The following is a 21,919-nucleotide window of genomic DNA, read 5'->3' as shown; positions in this document are numbered from 1 at the left end:
CTTTATTTTCTCACTTTTTAGTGATTCGTAGCCAAAGAACATCTCACAACGATTCCATTAAGCCCAAAACACGACTTAGTTACGTTGTTTTATAACAGAGTTCTTGTTGCCTACCTTCTGGCTTCAGCATCGGATCAGTTCGAAAGAATTCATTAACTTAAAGCTTCTTCTTAGTCGCTTATCTAGGTATGTATATTAATCATGATAATTTAAGTTTAACCCTGAAATACTTGTTTATTGATAGTAGTAGTTCCGTTGGTCAAATCTGGTCTTTCATCAGTCAGTTCCAATTCACCAAATTATGATTTGCAAGAGCAAATGCAGGAGTTACTGCTAAATATATCCAAATTACCATAGGGTGTCCCTACAATATTTGAAGAGTTCCCTCGATTTCCTTAAGATCCGATCATCAGATCCTAATTGCTGCTTATGGGACCTAATTGAAAGCATTCCTAGAAGAACTCAAAAAAAAATTTCAAATCGGTTCATAAATGACGGAGTTCTGAGGTAACAATTTAAAAAAAAAAAAAAAAAAAAAAAAGCCGAATTGATAACCTCCTCCTTTTTTTGAAGTCGGTTAACAAAAAAAAGTGATGACATAAATCTGACGTTAACGTTGTGAAAAATTTGTTGTGCGTGGCGTGTGGTTTTGCATACATAGGCGGTATTCGTTCTTTCTTGCTCTCAAACTTAAATATAAGACTTCTACGACGATTTTGGCAATTAATAACGGATCCTGATACTGGACTGCAGATAATACGACACCTGGTTTCTTTAGATAGCGCGCGGATGATCATAACACTGATACGATTGTGATTTGAACGAAATGTTTTATCCGGTGCCTTTGATGAATCATTTTATCAATTAAGAACGAAACAATTTGGTATATTTCGGAGGGGTATATATATACTCGTTTATCCATTCGGGTTTATTCGATCATTTCGATCAAAACTACGGGCTGCTAAATCTATGTGTGAGAATGTGATATAATAACACTAACACGTCGGTTTTTCGATATCCGTCAAGTGTCCAGTCAATATCAATGTCAAATTAAAAATTACGACAGCTCTTTTTTTCTGGTGAAAAAGGCAAAGGAAACATCTATTCTGTGATAGTATGGTAAATTTAGATGTGTATTTTTTTAAATATAGAGAAATAAATAATAATAAATATTTTTCCGAGTTCAGGAGGCTAAACTCTTTCGATTCCTGTATTAATTTTCAGGTGTCGAAAAAAAATTAAATCTCGTCAATTTGGCAAAACTTATTTCGCCGAAAAGAGAGTACACCCGTGTCTTGCGAGCATCCGTTACTATTGCCTATTTTTATTGTTACCTATCCAATTTTATTTACACTAATGATTAAAAGGTATATGACAATAAATATATGTATAAAGCAGATGTATGATTATTTACATTATGTATTTTAATAATGCGAATAAGTAACCTTATGATTAAGAAATATATGAAAACAAATATTAGTATTAACAAAACTATTATTGGCTTATGAATTAGAATGATTCTGGTTCAGTTTCGATCGTTAGTATAATAAAATATATGAAAACCAATATTAGTATGAACAAGGTGTATGAATAGTTATAATTATTATGAATTCCAATGATTATGAGTTAGTATTAAAAAATATATGAAGATCATTATGATGCAAAATGGTATGAGAATAATTTTCGGACCTCCGATAATAGGACTTAAAAAGTTATGTGAAAAAATGCGCACCCGTGTTAAATAACTGACTAACGACATTACTTTTCTTTCATCATAAATGTTAAAACGAGCAAGTGGGTCTCCTGATGGTAAGAGATCACCACCGCCTATAAACATCTGCAACACCAGGGGTATTGCAGATGCGTTGCCAACCTAGAGGCCTAAGATGGGATACCTCAAGTGCCAGTAATTTCACCGGCTGTCTTACTCTCCACGCCGAAACACAACAGTGCAAGCACTGCTGCTTCACGGCAGGATAAGCGAGCAAGATGGTGGTAGCAGTCCGGGCGGACCTTGCACAAGGTCCTACCACCTTTATCTGACTGAAGAAAATATTGAAAAAGTCAAGAAGTTAGTATTAGAGGAACGGAGAATTAAGGTTTGGCAAATAACTGAAGCCTTAGGTATTAGTAAGGAAAGAGTTGGAGAGATTTTGCATCAACATTTGCATATGACAAAAGTTAGTGCGCGTTGGGTGCCGAAAATGCGCACAGCTTTCGATAAAGAACGTCATGTTCAAACTTGTCAGGCATTTTTAGAATTGTGTGGAAATGGTTTAGATGAAGGTTGTGCCCGTATAGTAACTGTTGATGAAACATGGATCAGACAGTATGATTCAAAGTCGAAGTCTGAATCTATGCAATGCAGTGGATCAAAAAGGGTGAAAGGCCACCGAAAAAATTCAAGGTTCAAAGATCGGCTAAAGCTAATGGCCACCGTGTTTTGGGATCGCCAAGGCATTCTTTTAATAGACTATTTGGCAAAAGGCTCTACAATAAATGGTATTATGCCGAATTAAGAAAGCGACAAGCCACAGTCGAGAAACAAAGGGCAAACTGAGTACAGGCATTTTGTTTTTGCAAGACAACGCCCCCGTTCACACCGCTCGTGTTGCCAAGCTTGCTCTTAAGGAAACTGGGTTCGAGGAAATTGATCATCCACCCTACAGTCCAGATCTGGCCCCTAGCGATTATTTTCTATTCAGCAACTTGAAGAAAGATTTAAGGGGAAAGCGATTTGGCAGTGATGAAGAAATGAAGGCGGCTGTCATAAACTAAATATTACTATTGTAAATAGACCAACAGTGGTGCGAGTGAAGAAACCGATCCTTACGGCATAAGCTATGTGTGGGAAAAAGATAAAATAAAAATGACGGAGTGACCCGTTTTGAATCAGTTAGCCTCCGGTCAAAATTTTCGTCGTATTTGTTTTGTGTTTTTTTCTGCAACCCTTTCGATTTTTTGCATAAAACGGTAGGATTCCAGAATGGTGTCGTGTTCTGTGTTGAGTTGTGATACAACCTACTGCAATAACCCAAATAAACATACATATCACAGGTAAATATGATTGTACAAGACAGTACAGGTATCATTTTCATAGCTCTTATTTTCATTGAATGTATTCTCAAAATTTACTTATTAATATGCTATATGAAGTGGTAAGCAGTCTATTTCATAAATATGGCTTGATTTCTAATAATTATGTGTTAAATAAAAATATATTATATTCGTGAACTTGAGCACTTACGGCGTAGAGTTTGAATATTTTTTATCGATACCTTTATCGATATTCTTCCAATAAAGTTTTGTACTAAAATTTGTAGCTGCTTTTCTCCGATTTAAAGATTTGAGAAAATAAGAGTAAAATCTTAACATTAAGAATTTAATGATTTTAAGTAAATAAAATAATAACTACTTGTTTACAAACAAAAATTCAGTGTTTTGTTTTTAGGGTTCCGTACACAAATGGTGCCAAACGGGACCCTATTACTAAGCCTCCTCTGTCTGTCTGTTTGTCTGTCTATCTGTCTATGCGTCTGTCGCAGAGCTGTATCTTTGGAACCGCAAATAGGTAGATATACTTGAGACCTTCCCAGAGTAGGTAGGTATGTATTAGTGTGGCTACCATAACAAAAAATATTAAAAAAAAACTTCCAGGTTTCCTGTTAATCCAGTGACCAAAGATAAGTGGATCAGAATTTAGAATCGAATAGGCTGGGAGCCTCACAAGAAATCTGTGGTGTGTAGTAAGTGTGTTTTATTCATAGCTCACTATTTACACTCTCGACATACGAATATAGGTAGGTACAGTCAAGGGCAAAGATATCGACACGGCCAAAGTTGCAAAAATTTTTATACACGGCCTTAACGTTAAGTGCATAAAGTCGTGTATACATATTTTTGTAACTTTGACCGTGTCGATATCTTTGCCCTTGACTGTACCTAACTGTCTAGTGCAAAGTTAACGACGAGTGACATGAGTGGGAGTGTCAGATATTTGCCGGCAATTTTATTTAAATTCTGAAATGTTTATGAAGTTTCTAGTACCTACTTTACTGCAACAGCCCTTAAGATTTATTTGTACTGTGTAACTTCCCAAGTAACATTTTGGACCTATAACTTAGGTTTACATCACAAAAAGCGTCGTATAAAGGTTTTAGCGGTGACTATCCGTTGTATAAAAGCGTTTGGTAACACGTTCCTGCTCTATAAGCTTAAATAGCCAAATTATCCTATTAGCTGTTGATGTAAAGGTTTACATAACCATTTTATATAGCCGTTTTAGTCAGGTGCTATAAAACCTCAAATGTAGACAGTACAGAGCAATATTGCTGTATAAAAGAGCTTGAAATCACTACTATGTATCTAATTTGTGCTACAAGGTTTCTCTGATAACCGCTATAGATATTGCGTTTTAGCAGTGATGAACACTCAACAATACAACGATTTTACGATATTGTGGTTCCACAAATCGCTGATATAATACATGATACTTTAATAGTCATAACGACGCCGTAATAGAGCGGTTTTGCTTTATAATCGATTTTCAGGACATTTTTATTGCAGTTAAAAGTGTATAAATTGTTTTTGAATCCCTATTATAGTCTCATTGCGGCAGCCGTTACTATATGGCCGAAGCTTTCTGTAATGGTTTTGGTTGTTCTTTTAAAACACAACAGCACACGTAGCTGACTTTTTATCTCTTTATAGGATAAATAAGGCACATAAAGGTATCTTGCTTACAACGTATCAACATGGAAATGGACTAACCTAAAAAGTGCATTGAATATTGTATATTAAGTGCGTTAAACGACACGTCAAATGGATTTTAAATCGTGGAAAGATTATTTAACGTAGTGGAACGCACAGAAGAGGTGCAAAACGACCAGATGGCCTAGTGGTTAGAGAACCTGACTACGAAGCTTGAGGTCCCGGGTTCGATTCCCGTGTCGGGGCAGATATTTGTAAGAAAAATACGAATGTTTGTTCTCGGGTCTTGCGTGTATACTATGTATTTAACTATTTATCTATCTATATAATTATATTTATCCGTTGCTTAGTACCCATAACACAAGCTTTGCTAAGCTTACTTTGGGACTAGGTCAATTGGTGTGAATTGTCCCGTGATATTTATTTATTATTTATTTGTTTAAAAACAATATTAGGATGTGAAGTGCGGGCAAAACCTGGTTCCGTACAAAATTTAGTTTATCAATGTCCATCATTAGGGACATTTTTCTTATACCGGCAAGATACCGGCACTGCAAAAGAAAAAAACACTAATGATTACCTATTTCATAAACCTTCCCTGGATATCAAAATGTATTTCTATTTTAAAGAGTTTATGTGACCCGGCTAAAGTTTTATGGAACCCTAATTTTACGATGATGGCGGCCAAAACTTTGTCATGAGTGCTATAGTTAGCCGGTAACAGCCACGAACGTACTTCTTGGCTGTAAAGTAAAAACTATGGCTAATTTAATTTTATATTATTAATATATTTTATTTAAAGCTCAATAAATCGAGGGCGCATTAAAAATAAGTACTAAGTAAACCTTTATTTGTTCTATCGGTAAAACTTCGTTCGCACATGCTTTATGCAGTATTGATCGTTTTAATCAATGTCTAAATAAGACAACAAACTTACCACGATGCAAGATACAGTAGGTTTATTTATTTTTCTTCTCTTTGGGTTGGGTTACTTCACACAGCAAAATCACTCACTTGCCGAGAAAATGATTGAGAATTGCGTTGTATAGGATTAGCGGACTCTATTAGAGATTAAAATAGCACTAAAATGGAATCACGAACGCTACTACAGTATAAAAAACACTATAATAGCGTTAATGTGCCCCGTATGTCACTAAATTGTCATACGAGTCACCATTACATCAAATTTTTAGACCTTAAATGTCACGACTAACACTGCTACGGTTCCACTAATAGGTTAAGAAAACTAAATTCAAATGTATGGAAAATTTGGCAAAATTAATGCAAGACTTTTATATATCAGGATATGTAGGTTATAGAGCAAAGTTAAATTTTATCCGCTCCCCCCTCCCCTCCGGGGCGAGCTTCACCCTCCGCCCTATTTTCCATTATAAAAGAAAACCGTACACGATACATAAAACGTGTGTATGAACGAAATAATCCTAGATAAATTTACTATAAACCTTTCATACATACAAAAGCGATACCACTTACAGTTTCAGCGCAATCTGGCACTAATTTTTTTTGTTAATCGTTTAGTTTTTTCAATTATTTCACACTTTACCGCCAAGATATGTATGACTAGAGTAATGAATAGGATATGCTCTTTATAAAAAGGTATAATTCATTTTTACACTCATTCATTTGACGCTGCTAAGCTATTTTGAAAATTCACCATCATCATCTACTCTCGTCGACTAATTTGAACTTTGAAAGAGCCGGGCGGTGGCCGCCGCCGCGCGGTCAGTGCGCAGTTCCCCACTTCCCCACCCCTACCCCGCCCGCTCTGCACGGCCACAGTAAAAGAGACCAAGTAGGTTAACTACGAACAAAAGTACATCGCGCGGCTTAAATGTGTGCGCTCTATCTCTTGAGCCGTAATAGCCAGGCACTTAAAATTTTCACAGATATTACTGTGGCCGCTATTTTAACAACAAATACTAAAAATAGAATAAAATAAATATTTAAGGGAGGCTCCCATACAACACACGTGTTTTTTTTTGAGTTTTTTGATTTTAGGATATACCACGATGTGCAAAAATTGTAGAGGCCAAAGTTGCGTGAACGTATTCGAATGCGACATTGAAGAAGATTAGAGTAATACTGTTTTTTTAAAGTAAATGTTATAATAGTTAATAAATAAATAATAATATTGTTAGTAAATACTTATAGCCAAAAAAAAATTCATTATTTTAAAATGTAATAAAAGCATTGAATTATAGAGAGATTATATTGGAAAATAAAAATAGTAAAAAAAATCGGTTTTTTTTTTTCTATCTTAGGCTTAGAACATTTCAGCCGCCCGCGCCTCTCGTATATACATATATATATAACTTTTTTATTTTATTTTGCCACATATATATATATCATAACGTGGCAAAATAAAATAAAAAAGTTAATGATGAATTATTCATTGCATCTGGTAATGGTAACACAACTAAGTATTCAAGATTGTTTTGCAATAAAAACAAATGAAAAAAAAGTAAATTCCCAATATCTACCAAAACTGAAAATTACTCCGTTTCGTATTTCAAAAATGCACAAAGGTCGAACCATCCCGAAACTGTTGACACTAACTAGGTAATGTGGTTTCCTATATGATAGGTAAAAGGTGACCTGCCCACCTATGTACCTCTCTCTAAAGTAAAGATAGGACTGCCATCCGGAAATCGAAGAACGCAATTTTATTCAGAATCAGTTTCAAATGCTTTGCTGGCACGCCTGACCGGAATTCAAGGCGCAGTCGCATCATATCAAAAGCGCATTTTACTTTACCCCCTTCCCTCTGGCCAGGCCACGAGCCAACATATCTAAATAAGTAAACCGTATGCAGCTATATGTGTATATAATTGAAATCGATGTATTAGGTACTGTTAGGTACTAATATCAACATATAATTTCCTTTTGTTTTGAAAAGTATAGTAATTAGAGTTTGTGCGTCACATTATTCTTTTACACAATCATTTGAGGCCATTTTCTGATAAATCGTGGGAAACGTGACGCAACTTATGACGTTTGTTTTTGTGTCTAAGTAATTTTAATGAAAAATGCACGCCAGCGACCTTAGCCCACTTGTCAGTGAGACCGAGGCGGCACCGCGGCGCTCGGTGCACTCGCCACCGGCGTGAAACTTCAAGTAAATATTACTAATTATAATAGCAGGCCCTGCTATTTTCGAGCATGCTAGTTGATGCGGGGGTGGAAGCAAGAAGGTAATAGCAAGTGTGATCGCGTTTGCTTAATGAAAATGCATGCTAATGCTATGAAAAGGCATGTGTATCAGTGTTCGTTTTGAGCATGCTTATTTAGGAGCATACTTAAAACTAGCATGCTTATTGCTAGTAAATGTAAACAGTCCACGAGCATGTTCATTACTGGCATGCTCATAACTATAAGCATGCTTATTAGCATGCTAGTAACGAGCATGTGTAACAGTAGCTTAAGCCTCTCCAACAAACAATGAGGCACCAAATATCTTTCCAAGCTTTCAAAAAATCAAGTATTCGTAGAGCTGGTGCCAACCAGCATGGCATATTTAATTAGATTTGAATATAACAAACAAATATTTAACAGACCAATGGAAGAGAGAATTGTCACTTGACGTGGCGGCGTCCTTCTCGTTTTATTTTATTCAACTCCAGTTGACGCAGCGACACTGTTTCGTGATTGGCAATAAGATAGATCAGTAAGTAGACCTATTAAATTTATAAGTGGGGTGAAGTATTCATATTTTATTAAATTGGATGAAAGAAAACATTTGTTCGTGACTTCAAAAGAAACCATTGACATTGTATCAAAAAAGAAAGTGAAAATGACAGTAAGTATTCTAAAAAACCGGCCAAGAGCGTGTCGGACACGCCCTGGATAGGGTTCCATAGCCATCACGAAAAAAAAACAAATAATATTTTTCTAAGGATTTCGTATTGTGTACGGAATCTTCCAAGTTTAGGTATATTTTATACCTTAGGCTGCTATTTACTCTTAAACTACTAATAATTCTCAAGCAATCTTAGCCGCTATAATTTTCCTTGTAAATTTGATCTATTTACTACCATTCTGAATTTTTAAATTTTTCCACCCAACAGTTTAGATTTTAGAGGGGGAACGCTCGCTTTTAATGAAAATTTGCACTTGTAAGTAGAATATTTCGCAAACAGATCACTAAATAGACAAATCGTTTTTGCAACCCCTCAATGGACCTATCCAACGATAACCCACACTAGGAAAGGTACACTAAAAAAAAAATTAATTTTTGTTTTATTTCACCACTGTCGGCGAGACTGATATGTATGTACTCGTATGTTCATGCCAAATTACAGCTTTCTAGTACCTACTAACGGTCTCTGAGTTTAGCCGCAGACAGACAGACGAACAGATGTGGCGAAAGTATAAGGGTTTCTAGTTGACTACGGAACCCTAAAAACGGTCGTTTCTAGTGATAATAAAGTAACCGTGAAGTCACCACGTCAGTGAATGAAGAGAAAACAGCATGACTTGTTTTTATTGCAAGTTATTCTCGCGCCGCGATGTGAAAAAGGTAACCAATCGCCGTCAAGATGTCGTAACACTGTTTGTTTTGCAAAAACACCGCTTCTGGCAAGGCTGTTAACACGTCAGACTAGTATTCGGACAGCCGGATCTCAACAGTTCGCCAGTTGGTTGGTTGGTTCTACCCACAAACCCATGCCGCTCTATCAAACCTGCCTTTCGACAAACCGCTCATGACATATTTTAATTGCTATTATAAGTTGCAACATTGATTCATATTAGGACAGGTTTCAGCTACACAACCGCCATGCAACTTACAAAAGCAATAGAGCCAAAAAAATATTACTTGAATATTGATTCAATAAAAACTACATTATTTTCTATGTTACTCCTATTTGTAACATCAGTTCCGTGCAAGTTAAAATATATACAACGCAATAACTTGCCCTTAGTTGAATAAGGAAACAATTACGTGGATATTAGAACAGATCTTCTCCATGGTCACCATTGCGGCGTGTTGCGCAATAGCAAGGCGTCCTATTATACAGAAGGTGAGGTGTTACAGCATTAAGCGCCGTACCGTGTCACGCTACAGACCCGTGGTGGAAAACGTCTAACGTTCTAATTCTATGAGCAGAAATTTAACGCAAACAAAACGGCTGTGCACCTGTGCCAAAACAAAATAAGATTACGTTGGCCGTTACATAATGACGACTTAACCGAAACCTTGAAAGGGTTTGGTTTGTAATGACTAATGATTATCATATCGGACCGTGTTTATTTAACCATTTATTATTATTTATATTTATTTATTTTGCAGAAATAAAACCACTTGTAATTATACAATCTAAGTTGGTATTGTCGTAATTGTTTTAATTGTGGCGGCGACTGTCTTCGTTCGAGTAATTATAACGATTGACCGTGTACCGATCTTGTTGCGTAACTAAAATTAAACCGCAGATGAAAGGTCACCATTGTTAATGAGAGCACAGCTGCCTTAGCTGATACTCAGCCAAGTCGTTTTTCACAATGAAATGATATTTTCTCTTAACATTTAGAAATATGAGAGATATCCAGATGGTGAACATTCAGTCGTTTTCCCGGCCGTTTTAGCTGTACTCAAAGCACTGGCGGCGATTAGCGTCAAGTAGCGACGTAAAAGAATCTGGGATAATGACTTGCCATTTATCAATAATTAGGGCGCGGATGTTTACAGCGCGGTAGATAAGGGCAAAAATCGATAGTAATGTAAATTGGAAAGCTTCTGGAAAATTGTCAGTCATTAAACAAGCGGTTTCACAACGATTAAGTAGTGCAGCAGTGCAGCGGAGGTGATGGAATAGGCGTATTGTTTGTATAACGTAGCAATGCAATGCAATGAAGCAACTGCGGGCCGCCTCGCTCGCCGTCAAAACACGTTGCGCAACACGATCGCATTCCGCCCGCCCGCTCGCAGACGTCACCGCACTCGCTCTCTACTGTTTTCACTTCGTATTATTATTTACCATTACCTCGTTTTCATTGTTTGAACAGAGGTTAAAACATGTATTTTTTTAGAGAAAGGTTTAAAACAATACAGTATGCTCAGCCGACGTTCGAATTAAGATAACAAGAATTTCGTTATTAGTGACGTACCTACTTCACTAATCCACGTAGCTTTTTAAAACTACGTACGTACGTGTATTTACGTGTTTTAGGAGCATGGTGTAGGTAGACGTTCTAGTTTGGTGTGAACTGCACATTAATCATGTATTTTTTTAAGCTCTAATCTAAGTGGTAGGTACCTACGCAAGGACTAATAACGGTTATAGAAGTTTGCCGTTAGTTCCAACATACTGTTATTGTAAACAAGCAAATAAATATGATAGCAAGGTTTACTTGAAACGTTTTATAACAACAGTTTCGTGCATCAACGTGGCGTGACAGTAATTTCACAATCCACTCGTTTCACAACATCATTATGTTTTGAACTTAACGCATTACCTTCACCAACTGTTAACATTTTGTTAACTCATGTGTACAAGGGCAAAACTTGCATTAGAGTAATTTTGTAACCGAGGTATTTTTCTTTTCAAATCATTCATAATGACAATACATGTTTTTCATCCATTTAAAGTTTGTTTTAAAATGTATTGGTGTTAATAAATAAAATCTAAGTTTTGTTTTTCTTCGTATGAAAATGTTGGGCGGTGTTCAGCGAATATACATTTACCTACGCTATTGATAAAAAAAATAACGTTTTCAAAGAATAAATCTGACATTTTATACTGCTATGTATGTATTGTTTACAATCTGATTAACATTAAGGTAGATTAAATTTCAAAGTGAATCCCAATTAGGGTTGTCAGATGGCCGGAACATCCGGGATTGTCCCGGAATTGCGTATCTTGTCCCGTGTTCAGGAATTACAGTTTAATGTCCCGTATTTCGACTACGAGAGCAGTATTGCCTTCCATATTAAAAATTTGAAGCTGCGGTTAACATTGCCGGCCTGTATTCAGAATGCACATGCCTGAGAACTGTTTTGAGGTCCTTCCAAAAAACTTTTCAAATGGCAAAATCTGGGCTCACTTTTTTAAAACGAACAATTGTAACTATTTTGCCAATTTAACGAAAATAGTTGGTTTTGTGCTTGTAATGATATTTAACTACCAACCAAATTTGCAACCTCGAATAGTCCCGGAAATGAAATGCATGTATCTGGCAAGGCAACCCTAATCCCAATCGTTAATTTAATAAGCGGTCGACTGCATGAATGTCAAAACGTAGCGTGTTACCATAGTAAAAGAGGAGAAGTAACAAGTACATCGCGCTGCATAAATGTATGCGCGGTTGGCGCCGCCGGTACGCACGCACCCGCCGCACGCACACACTGATAATTTAAGGAGGATTAAGTTTTCTATAGTCAAGGCTACGCTGCGCTGCCGTCGGTGCCGTACGTTTCGATTTTAGGTCGCTCGTCTTGCGCTCGCTTCGCGAGTTGATCACCTTTTAGGTTCGCGTACTCTCGTATAAGTGCGTAAGTACGAACTTACGCATTTTTGTATTAGGTATAGTTGTAAATTAGTAGTATATAAGTGTAGTGTAATAGTTTCGTCACAGTACAATACATTATATATATAATTAAGAACAATTTGAAGTTTCAGATTATTTTTAACTAAATCATGTCATGTGTAGTCTTGGTTCCTTCTTAGAAGTAACTAGTTACGTTATGAAATAGCCACATGGATAGAGCAAACGGGATTAAGAATAAAGAATAAAATGACTGACATTTTTTTCCAAATTTTGTTTTTATTCTCTTTAGTAACAAATTCAAATAGTAATGAAGCTGGACAAATAATTAAGAACGATTTATTGAACTGCTCGAAGGTTTTTTTATTTGAAACTTAGATTAACTAAATCACACTAACGTGAGGTTTGTACAGAAAAAAAAAAGCAATTTAATACATTTTAACTAAAATTATAAGTTAGTAGCATGTCCACGGCTTTTTATTACTGCCTTACACCGGCGAGGCATTGAATTTTATCAATTTTTGACATTTCGCAAGAGAGATAGAGTTCCATTCTTCTAAGAATACGTCTTACAGTTCTCTTAAATTGCCACAGACAATTTTAAACCTTTTTTTTGACTTCTCACCAAAGATGCTCTATTGGGTTAAGATCGGGGCTGTTGGCTGGCCAATCTAAGACAGAAACTGATTACGATGTGAGGAATTCCTTAACGATACGTGCAGTACGCTTGGGATCATTGTCGTGCTGGAATGTCCAAATAACCGGAAGCACGCCTTCAGCATATGGTAACATTGTTTCTTCCAGTATGTTTTTGTATTGAAATTGATCCATGTTTCCTTCTATCAGCCTAACAGGTCCAAGACCATGTCCAGAAAAACATCCCCAAATTTTCACATTTCCCCCGCCATGCTTTAAAGTCACTTTTGTGTACTTTGGGTCGAATGCCTTATTTGGAGGCCGTCTTACATATGCCATCAGAACATACCCTATTTATTTTTGTCTCGTCAGAAAAAATAACGTTTTTCCACTGTCTGACTGTCCAGTTTTCATATCTTTTTGCAAATGCAAGCCGGGCTTGCCTTATGACATCGTTTCAACATAGGCACCTTCCTTGCTATCCTTCCGTGCAACTTTTCTTCTACCAAACGCCTTCGAATAATGCGTGCCGAGATTGCTGAAGGGTTGTTTTCGCCAAAATATTCTTTTCTCAACTCATTAGACCCTTTAAAAGGATTTTGTTTTGCCAAACGAACGATATTTCGATCATCTCGACGAGATGACTTTCTTTGTCTAGGTACACGCGGAACATTAAGTAGTTTGATACGTGGCAATTTGGTAAAATGCTTTATGGCGTAGAAAACCATAGTTTTTGAACATTGCAGATGATCGGCTATGTGTTTATACGACCAATTCTTGTCGCGAAGTTTTAGTATTACTTATCTTGTAGATTTATCACAACTTTTATTTTTCCCCATTGTTTTTATATGAAGCAATCGCCTTTAAGACTTTTACGGCACTAAATGGCGCCAAAATTATTCGAATAATAACCTAAAACCACAAAGCGGCGGTACGTTACCTATTTAAATTTGAATAAAAAATAAACTATTCAGCGTTCTTAATTATATGACCAGCCAGTAAGTAGTATTAATAGGTTTAGATGTAATGTATAAAGTTTATCTATTTATTTTTTAGCCAATTATATGTATAAATGAATTTACCGCTAGTACGGAAAAGTTTTACGATACCGAGAAAAGTACAAAAATATACATGCAGTTAGTAACACTAGTCAGTTTGAAAAAAATCTTCTCTATAAAAAATCGTTCTTAATTATATGACCACAACTGTATATAAGCTAAAGCAGTACGGAAGCTAGGCATATTTTTTGAGATAAATACCTACGCTTCAATGGAGCGTTAGGGTTGGCCTCTTATTTTTTGTAAAATTGAAAAAAAAATATGTTTAATTCGCGCTGTATCTCAGCTTATTAGGCCTTTTATTACAATCTTTCTTTAACTTACAATAGTATGTATTGTATGTATCTTTGTATATTCGGTTCAAATCTTGCAAGTAAAATTTGACTCACTGTATGACCCGATGTATTTTTTTTTTATGGTATAGGGGGCAAACGAGCAGGCGGATCGCCTGATGGTAAGCGATTACCGTCGCCCATGGACACCTGCAACACCAGAAGAGTCACAAGTGCGTTGCCGGCCTTTAAGGTAGGAGTACGCTCTTTTCTTGAAAACTTGAAGGTCATAGCGGTCCGGGATACCGCAGGCGATAGCTCATTCCAGAGTTTTGCTGTGCGAGGCAGGAAATTTCTGGAAAAACGCACAGTAGAGGACCGCCAACCATCTAAATGGTGAGGATGGAAGTGTTGTCGCGTAGGTCGATGGCGAAAGGATGCGGCAGGGATCAACCTGAATAACTCCTCGGAGCACTCCCCGTTGTACATGCGATAGAGGATGCACAGTGAAGCTACATCTCTACGCAGCGCCATAGAGTCAAGTCGATCGGAAACTCGTTGGCAGCCGACTATTCGAGTCACTCTCCGTTGTATGCGGTCCAGAGGGAGAAGCTGGTACTGGGGAGCCCCTGCCCACAGATGAGAGCAGTATTCCATATGTGGGCGAACCTGCGCCTTATAAAGCTGGAGGCGGTGGGCCGAAGTGAAATACTGTCTCGATCTTTTGAGCACGCCGAGCTTCTTTGAGGCTAATTTAGCCTTACCCTCTAAATGGCCGCGGAACTGGACTTCACTCGAGATGTCGATACCAAGGATTCCGATACTGGCTGTGGTAGCAAGGGAAGTGCTTTCGAAAAGAGGTGATGCGACAAACGCAGACTTTTTTGTGGTAAACGCGCAAACCTGTGTCTTTGTGGGGTTAAAACGGACTAAATTAAGTCGACCCCATTCTGAAACTTCTTTAAGGGAAGTCTCAATTTCAGACACAAGTTTGTTTCGGCACTCTGTGACGTTTTCCCGAGAAATATTGGCGCGGCCGGTGTAAGAGGCATCAACCGTACTATCATCCGCATAACAGTGAATGCCGCCAGTTGGCAGCATATCATTGATATGCAGAAGGAACAGCGTAGGCGATAGCACACAGCCTTGAGGAACACCAGCATTCACAGACATGGAGTCAGAGCATGCGCCGTCAACTACGACCTTTATGCTTCTGTCCGTTACGAAGCTGCCGATCCATCCGCATAATTTCTCGGGAAGCCCAAAAGACGGAAGTTTTGAAAGGAGTGCTTTGTGCCAAACCCGACGTTGGTATCACCAACTTATCATCAAAACAACCAAACGTTTTATTTAAAAGAAAACTGATTTAATTTAGTAATAGTAAATCATTCTTACCTTTCAATATCAGCGGGGAGTTTAAAAAATAAAAGCCCCGGTTTTGAAGAATCCGTGTTCAAGCAGCTATACACTGCACAATATTTCCTAGGCATAGTTTTTAATATAGCGGATTGTCTGGGGCGCACGCAATTGAAACAGCGCAACGCGGCCGCTGCTCGTCTCTCGACGCGTCATTTGCGATTGCAGTACCGCGAGACCCCCCCTTATTAGAGGCCGTGTAGAGCGCGCGTCGTAGCTTCCCTACTGCTTTAGTTTGTATATATATATTAAATATATATAATATTTTTAAATTTAGTATAATAATAACATAAAGGCATACAATCTGTCTGGTTTCTCTAGACACAGACATTAGACAATATTTTTAAGTTAACTTTCGTACTAAAATTATTTGCCGGTAGGTAATTAATCTAAAATAGACGTCGACAACCCTAAGCGTCCGCGCCAGAGTAGGCAGTTAAGTCTCCTAAAGGGTCGGAGTTGTCTTACTTCTCCTTTTTTACTATGGTGTTACGCAAAGGAATGCACGCAAGTAACGGGGAGGAAATTCAGCTGCACAAACAATGTGAATCACCGTGTTTACATCGCATTTTTAGAACCGAGCGACCTAGTTGCCGTATTAGGCGATGTTTCTTACCTCGTTCCGCAATCACGGCCTCGATACGTGCACCAGCGTCTTAGCTTAGTTGCCTTCGCCGTCCTCAATTGCCATCTGCCAATGCGCTAAGGACTCCTGGTAAAACAAAAATGAACGTGTCAATAAATGCAAGTATTGAAATAACATGCAGGATTTTCCTGTAATTTTGTGGTCGGGATGTTTTTCACGTAGTCGATGTTGTTTCCTCTCATAGGCTAGCCGAGCCGTTTATGAGGGCAACATGCAGCAATCTGCCGTAAACGTAAATGCGACAAGAATCCACCAATTAGAATGTTTGCGGCCGTAACGCCACCACGAGATCACAGCACACGCAATTAAAATATCATTTTCTTCCAACTATGCCTTAATTTCATCATAACCGCACTAAATACCCAAATAAATAGAGCAGTAAAAATGTATGAAAATCCTTTATTGCATTGTTTTAGTTTTTTTTTAATTGCTCCACCAAAGAAGTAACACAAGTATTTTTGCTATAAAATTAGCCTGCATAGTGTAAAAAAATCTATGTTAGGTTGCTCAACCTGACGGTCTTATGAAATTTGACAAATTGCGTACAAAAAATTGTTGCTACCAATCCTACCAAAAAGAGTAAGTAAGTAGCCGTATATTTAAAAAAAAACTTTGTGTTTGGTTGGCCAACCTGGCCCATCCGAAATTTGACAGCTCGCGGGTAAAAATATCTGCTACTGGCTACTAACTCTGCCAAAAAAAAGGAGGAAATAAAAAAAAAAACAAATTGGCGGGAACCTTGCGAATTTTCCATACGTGGACATTTTTGAGAGTGCGAATGTAAACTTACAAAAAAGGAATCATCGAGTGCTAGTGACATTTCTTTACTATTAATTGTTTAGCATGAGTTTTTTTTCGTCTACTATTCCTGTAATAGTTGAAAGAAAAGCAGATTATGCACCTCGCATTAAGTAATTTATATTGCCCTCGTGCTGTTTAAAGCCAAATCGGCACACGGTGCAATAATAAATAACTTTCTGCTTGGTGCAACAATATACTAGTACTTTCTATGAAACTGGGGAGGAAAACGAGCAAGCAGACACTTGATAGTAAGTATTAGCTGTCATGATGTACCGCTGTCCTAACATATCACCCGTAACAACAAAGGGAGTGCTGATGCACCCAGTAACGAGCACAAAAAAGAAGTTTTATACGTTCGTATTCAAAATATTGAGATTTTACTATCATTGAGTACCTACAAATGTAAAATCGACAACTCAAAATTTTACGTTCAAGCAAAAAATGACAATTTGAAATACAACAACAAGGAAAATTGACCATCCTGAATATCGACAAAAATGGAATCTTGTCTATTGACGTAAACTCAGAAAAAAAAAACATTTGTACTTATAGAAATTACGTACATTTAATAGTACATTACTGCCGAGGCCGGGAAACATTTTTTCTCAAACATGACATGAAATATTGACGTTGTGTTACAAATAATAGGCCGAGAAGTATCGCGCTGCAGGCGCTACGGCTCGGCTGCCTGCGCGCGGTCACTCTAGCGGCCTGCAAAGAGATTTCATATCATACAACTTTGCAGGCCGCTCGCCGGCAATGCGACCGTCTTTTGTTTCAACGCGCGCTCTGCGACACAGCCTACGTACGCCAGCAGCTACCGCTTTTACTTTTACCGCTATTACTTTTATTTGACATATCATCTTATTTATTAAGTACAATACAATACAATACAATAACTCTTTATTGCACACCAATACAGTAAACACACAATACAGTAAGTACAATATAATATTTACATTACATTTACATCATCATCACTTACACTTACAGTATCATTACAGGAGTTAAACCTAAGGCGATACAGAAGGCCCTTAATAATAAACAATAAACATCTTAATCTACATAGCAAATTATGTGTAAGGCAGCTCTCTTGAATTCACTCAGTGCAATGAAACAGATCAACTGAGTCTGCTATCTGGTTTAGAGTAGGTAGCTACGATGCGCGTGCAGGGCGCCTTGGCCAACAACTTGGTGCTACCGGGCGGCAAGGCCAGCGGCGGCGGCCGGCGCCGGCACCCAGCGTAGTTATCGGGAGCGCAAAGGCTTTACTTATGTACGTCCACTCCCAGATCCCTAACCGTTGTAACTCTCCTAAGCGGTACCCCATCCACAGCATAACCATAATTAATATGTATACCTATCAATTTATTTTCAGCATTTATATACTTTTTACATCAAGTAAAATACATAACCAGCACTAGTAGGGGTTAAATTATTTCCTAAATAAATAAGGTTCTGGCGCTTCGCCAGCCGCTACCGCGGCGCGCTCGCTTCGCTCGCTCGGCTCGCGCGTTGTGGTCGCAATTATCTGCAGTACTAGTTTTGCTAAATATTTAGTTTATTTGTATTGAAATAATTTAATTGATATACAAAAGTATAAAAATGATGAGAATAAAATGATAGGCAATTGTTTTTTTTTTTTTTTTATGGTATAGGGGGCAAACGAGCAGGCGGATCGCCTGATGGTAAGCGATTACCGTCGCCCATGGACACCTGCAACACCAGAAGAGTCACAAGTGCGTTGCCGGCCTTTAAGGTAGGAGTACGCTCTTTTCTTGAAAACTTGAAGGTCATAGCGGTCCGGGAATACCGCAGGCGATAGCTCATTCCAGAGTTTTGCTGTGCGAGGCAGGAAATTTCTGGAAAAACGCACAGTAGAGGACCGCCAACCATCTAAATGGTGAGGATGGAAGTGTTGTCGCGTAGGTCGATGGCGAAAGGATGCGGCAGGGATCAACCCGAATAACTCCTCGGAGCACTCCCCGTTGTACATGCGATAGAGGATGCACAGTGAAGCTACATCTCTACGCAGCGCCAAAGAGTCAAGTCGATCGGAAACTCGTTGGCAGCCGACTATTCGAGTCGCTCTCCGTTGTATGCGGTCCAGAGGGAGAAGCTGGTACTGGGGAGCCCCTGCCCACAGATGAGAGCAGTATTCCATATGTGGGCGAACCTGCGCCTTATAAAGCTGGAGGCGGTGGGCCGAAGTGAAATACTGTCTCGATCTGTTGAACACGCCGAGCTTCTTTGAGGCTAATTTAGCCTTACCCTCTAAATGGCCGCGGAACTGGACTTCACTCGAGATGTCGATACCAAGGATTCCGATACTGGCTGTGGTAGCTAGGGAAGTGCTTTCGAAAAGAGGTGATGCGACAAACGCAGACTTTTTTGTGGTAAACGTGCAAACCTGTGTCTTTGTGGGGTTAAAACGGACTAAATTAAGTCGACCCCATTCTGAAACTTCTTTAAGGGAAGTCTCAATTTCAGACACAAGTTTGTTTCGGCACTCTGTGACGTTTTCCCGAGAAATATTGGCGCGGCCGGTGTAAGAGGCATCAACCGTACTATCATCCGCATAACAGTGAATGCCGCCAGTTGGCAGCATATCATTGATATGCAGAAGGAACAGCGTAGGCGATAGCACACAGCCTTGAGGAACACCAGCATTCACAGACATGGAGTCAGAGCATGCGCCGTCAACTACGACCTTTATGCTTCTGTCCGTTAGGAAGCTGCCGATCCATCCGCATAATTTCCGCATAAATGTATTTGATGTGCAATTAATAATTTGCCTTCAATTAATACGGCCTAAAATTTGTAGCTAAAATTGGCGAAAGGAATCAAATACTCATAACATACCCAACTATCGAATCGACTATCTAACGCCTAATAGCCTACAGTTGAATTTTTGTAGCAACCACTTTTTGACAGCTGTCATACCAGTACATTTACGCTGCTAAGTGCGTGACACGCTTTATATTTTATCGTGAAGTATCTGTGGGCTGGGCACCGACATATATCGAAAGATGACAAAGATATTTTCTGCGTATATAAATTGATCTGTGTATAATATCTGCCAATATAAATATGGTATAGTATTATATCTGCAGATAGATACAGGTTGATGTGAGAGCCCCGCTGCACGCGAGTAAATCTAGAAGAGATAAACACAACAACATACTGTATAAACAATCCGTCTACTCAGTTTGAAGGATTTAGACTGTATGTATCGTCTCGTATATTATCGTATCTGCGTAGTGTGTGATAGTTTCACATCATTAAGTTATTATACGCAGTTAAAATATTCTCGTATCTGCGTAGTGTGTGACACGATTTAGCTCATTGAATTGTATACGGAAGGGAGCGATATTGTCAGATATGCGTTCAGATACAGATCTTATCGTATCTGCTTAGTGTGTGTGTGACACGCTTTAATGCCCTATCCAACGATACCCCGTTAGACGGGGTTAGACGAGTTCCGTTTTTTTCCATTTTGGCTACGGAACCTTAAAAAACCATTACAAACGGACTGCATTATAACTGCAACGTAACTGCCGACTGCCCGTACATTTTTTTTATATTAGAGGGGGCAAACGAGCAGACGGGTCACCTGATGGACAGCGATCACCGTTGCCCATGGATACCCGCAACACGAGGGAAATCACAGGTGCGTTGCCGACCCTTTTAGGAATTGGTAGGCTCGTTTTCCATTGAAATCGGTAACACTGCACGCAAACTGCACGCTAGCTGGGATTGAAATGTATGGGCAGTCAGCAGTTGCATTGCAGTTACGTTGCAGTTGGAATGTAGCCGGTGTGTAATGACCCTTACATACCTACCCATGACCTACCCCAAAAAAGAATGATCGACTACAAGCAAAACTAAAAATAGACAGTTTTCTATCTAAAGTAGGTATCAAATTTATTGTCTGGTTGGTATGTTTTAGGAGTTAACGAAGCTAAAAAAAATAATCAGTTCACACAAGACAAGCATTATAAAGGTATAATATAGAATAAATTTGTGATAACCATCTATCCTACTCAACAAAAAAATTACGACATTGGACTTCACAAGATTAGATTCAAGGCCATATCTAGTCTCGCCACTAGGTTACCAAGGAAAGTTTGGTTATGTGGCGAATCAATTCGCCAAAAACAGAATGAAATCAAGTTATTTTGAAAAAGAAACAGTTGTCCTTAACTACTACAATATGTACATACCATTTTAGCGTCTGCCATTGTTTAAATAGGCACTTCATTACATGGAATGGATACGATTTTGTCACTAACTCGAATAAACAGTTTCGAAATTTATTTACGGAATATCATGAGAGAACACTTCGTATATGTCGTGTATATCGGACCACCGCACTAAATAACAGTCATAGCAGCAAATTCCCCAAAAGAAATTAGAAAATTGTTATCATTTTATTTTATCAATCACTATTAAATCCAGACTTGCTTGACAGACGGAAACAGAGCAGGCATGGCATGACGAAAATTTTGTAGTCTGCTCTAAGTCAACCACGCCATCTCTCGGAACGTTGTGACAACACAGACAGCTGTCACAAATGTTTTATGTAAAAACGTACGTAGTGGTTATATTCTCTTTATATAATACAAAGATATTTTATTAGTTCTAGTTTGTATATTTATTTTTAAAGTTGTACTATTATTCCACTAGATCTGCTCCAAATATGACTGAAGTCAACCGTATACAGTTGTACTTCTCGATCATGTAACTAACGCCATTTGTTAAAAAAAGTCAACTATACTGCAAAAGCGACATCCCGATTTCAAGGATGTGTTTTTTGGTCAAACGTCAGTTTTAGTACGTGTGCTAACAGTGATGTAGGGATTCGATTTGTAGCATTCGAA

At 38.3% G+C, this 21,919-nt stretch overlaps 1 protein-coding gene across 1 annotated transcript in view; it reads right to left on the bottom strand.

Annotated features, from left to right (window-relative positions):
- Pdk1 (Phosphoinositide-dependent kinase 1) overlaps positions 1-21,537 on the bottom strand; it is a 152,545-nt gene extending 131,008 nt beyond the window's left edge. Inside the window, exons 1-2 of the mRNA XM_074091201.1 lie at positions 21,263-21,537; positions 16,209-16,304 (exon numbers count right to left, since the gene is read on the bottom strand). The gene's annotated coding sequence lies outside the window, so the exon portion shown is untranslated. The remainder of the gene's footprint in view (positions 1-16,208; positions 16,305-21,262) is intronic.
- Between the last annotated feature and the right edge of the window lie 382 nt (positions 21,538-21,919).

This window comes from Choristoneura fumiferana, chromosome 8 (genome assembly GCF_025370935.1).
Source record: "Choristoneura fumiferana chromosome 8, NRCan_CFum_1, whole genome shotgun sequence".
NCBI classification, from domain to species: Eukaryota; Metazoa; Arthropoda; class Insecta; order Lepidoptera; family Tortricidae; genus Choristoneura; species Choristoneura fumiferana.
This window is presented reverse-complemented; position numbering and strand designations above follow the sequence as displayed.